The 2888-nt window shown below is 34.0% G+C and overlaps 1 pseudogene; it reads left to right on the top strand.

Moving 5' to 3' along the window:
- Positions 1-604: 604 nt before the first annotated feature.
- Positions 605-1735, top strand: LOC114363371 (uncharacterized; annotated as a pseudogene).
- Positions 1736-2888: the final 1153 nt, after the last annotated feature.

Raw genomic sequence — 2888 nt, 5'->3', positions numbered from 1 at the left:
TAAGTCAATTCATTTAATTAATGGGACTGATTAAATTCTGTTTTTATTTAAGTATTTCAGACCTTTTTTTTTTCAGGGTAATATTTTAGAGGCCTATTTGTAGGTTACTCTACCTGAAAACAACATAAATAACTCATGTTCGATCAAAATGATAGAACATGAGTTATTTATGTACAGTCAGCGTCAAACAGTTCGTGACACCCAAAGTGGAGGTGCCTGGATGAGAGCGGAACAGCCATTCTTTGTGGAAATCCTTGGGGAAGGCCTTTATCCAGCAGTAGACGTCTTTCGGCTGAAACGACGAACGACGACGACCTAAAGTGGCCAAAAGGTTGGCAATACAACCTTATTCCAATCGTAACAAAGATGTGTTGTGATTTTTTCGGCTACTTTTTGGGTGTTACCTATTTGACACTGATTGTAGTACCATCTACCTATGGACCAAAACAATAAGGGGTTTTTAAAAAGGTTTCTTTTATGCTACCTATATAATTCCTTGCTCTCGAGTCTTATAATAAGTTTGACGATATTGCTATAAAGTTCCAGCTTCCTGATCTGCAACAAAGAGCCCGTCACCAGCTAGGAGCGGCCGGCCTTCGGCCATATGATTAAAGTGTGCTTCGGCAGACAAAGAAACCAGCTTATGATCGCTTCGACTTATGTAGAGACCGGTGTGAGGCTTGATATTTTACGATAACAATGATCGAAACAAATCGCTCAAAAGAGCCAGCTTTATAATTCATACAAAATATGTATTATGACTAATAAATATAAACTAAACCCTAACCCCCTTATTAGGGTGTCCCATAATTTTCAAAGTTTTAAATTTGTAACGCATAGGTCTTAGTTTTGTTTGTTTGCCTCTAAAACACTCGGAAATAAATTTTTACTTTATTTGGAGTACGATAACCCGTGCCGACTTGCATCGAAACATGTTGCGCGGCAGTAGCGGTGCGTATTCGCGGTATTGTCATTTGTTCTCAATTAATCATCACGACCAACTTACCAGCTCTGATGAAAGCCTTAAGGAACTCTTCCATCCACTTTCCAAAAGGTATATGAGAGTGTTGACAAATTGATTTCAAAAGCAGCCTTGAGCAAGTTTAGTCAACATCTTTGTTACTTCATGTCAGAAGAAATTGCCGTTTTATCACTCTTTGATGATGAAGGTAATGAACAAACACCGTCAATACTGTACTAAAAGTACAAAGAGAGAGTATGTATGATTCTGGGAAGATGTACATTCCATCTGAAGAAGGTATGATCATTTCTATGGTAAATAGGACTAGTACTAATTTTTTTATCATGTTTTTAATGAATTGATAATAATACTGCCTTATTTATTGTTGCTGGAAACCCATTGAGTGATTTAGTGTCTGTCAAGACTATATATTTATTTTTTCCATTGAAAATTGATAAGAATTTTCCCCTGAGACCCATTTCTAAATGAGATGAAGATGTTGTCTATTTAAAAGCAAAAAAGTGCTTTCTTTAAGGGTAGTTAATGATACAGCTGATAGAGCTATAAAGCTTATGCAAGATTTTCATTGTTTGATCACTGCAAAGGAAGAGAAAAAGCTATTTTTGCTACGCACAGTGTAGCAAAAATCAGGCCAATATTCAGGAGCATGGAAATCTGTATCCAGAATGTAAAAAAGGGACCCTCAAAAGTAAAATATATTGTCTGATATCTTCTTTATATAAATATTTTATAAAATTTAAATATTTTAATTGATTAAGCTACATAATCAAAGGGATAAAACCAGCATTTTTCAAAATCTTCAGAGCTCAGTCGGCACGGGTTAATGTTGACGTAGGAAGATGAAATTTTGTATTTAACTATGTCTGAGTAGTACTAAAAGAAATAGAGGGTATGCATTTTAATATCTAAAAAAAATTTTTTTTCAGCCATTTATGGGACACCCTACCCCTTATTAATAAAAGTTACACCCTAGTTGAACATTGTCATTTAGTATGGAAATGACATTTTAATCCAGAGTTCATCCTAGGTGTAACTATTTATTTTTATGGGGTAAATCTATCAAAAAACTTAGGATGTTATCTGTGCTAAAACCAAGTTACTAATTTATTTATTTTCTTGTTTAGAGAGGGTCGTCCTCCTTTATAGTACAGATTTAAACTGACCTGATGATGATGATAATATTTAACCCCCTTTAGGTACCTACTGATAAAAGTTACACGTGCATTGATTAAACACAGTTAGTGTGAAGTGGCGTTTAGTATGGAATGCGTACTAGTGCTCAACATGCGTGGGATTAGTCTTGTGTTGTACCTACAATCTAACATAAAACAAAAAATCTATCAATTAGAGTGTAACTATGCTTTTCAAGAGACCGTTATGACTTGAAAAAAAGTAATCATTCAAAAACTTCCTATTTCAATTGCGTAGTAAAAATAAATCCGGCTTAGTAGTGGTGACATTCACACAAGTGCGTTGTTTAAAAATATTGTTGTTTAGACTTGGTTAACTTTTGCGTGTCATTACCAAGAAAATAATAAGGAATCAACAAATAAATTGCAAGAAATAACATTAATTATAATTGACTGAAGTTCAAGAGGCCTCTGATAAGACAGCAACATTTGTAAATGGTAATGTTAACCTCGTATTTATGTACCCAAGCTGTACCTAACTAAGATAAACGCATTTAAGTAAGAAAATAACGCCGAAGCTTGAAATTTAAGTAGCTAGACTAGTAGGATCTGGAGCCCAAAATATACTAAGAACAATAAAAGACTGTTAAAGCAATGGAATTGAAAAAATACAAAAAAAAGTATTAGGTATGTACAAGTAGGTATACCTACATATTTTGAATTTAATTGTAGCCTCTGTCTGCTAATTTTACTTCACTTTATATAATAGTGCTTGA

The sequence above is a fragment of the Ostrinia furnacalis genome, unplaced genomic scaffold, assembly GCF_004193835.3.
Source record: "Ostrinia furnacalis isolate ACB-3 unplaced genomic scaffold, ASM419383v2 OfSCF7086, whole genome shotgun sequence".
Taxonomy (NCBI): domain Eukaryota; kingdom Metazoa; phylum Arthropoda; class Insecta; order Lepidoptera; family Crambidae; genus Ostrinia; species Ostrinia furnacalis.
This window is presented reverse-complemented; position numbering and strand designations above follow the sequence as displayed.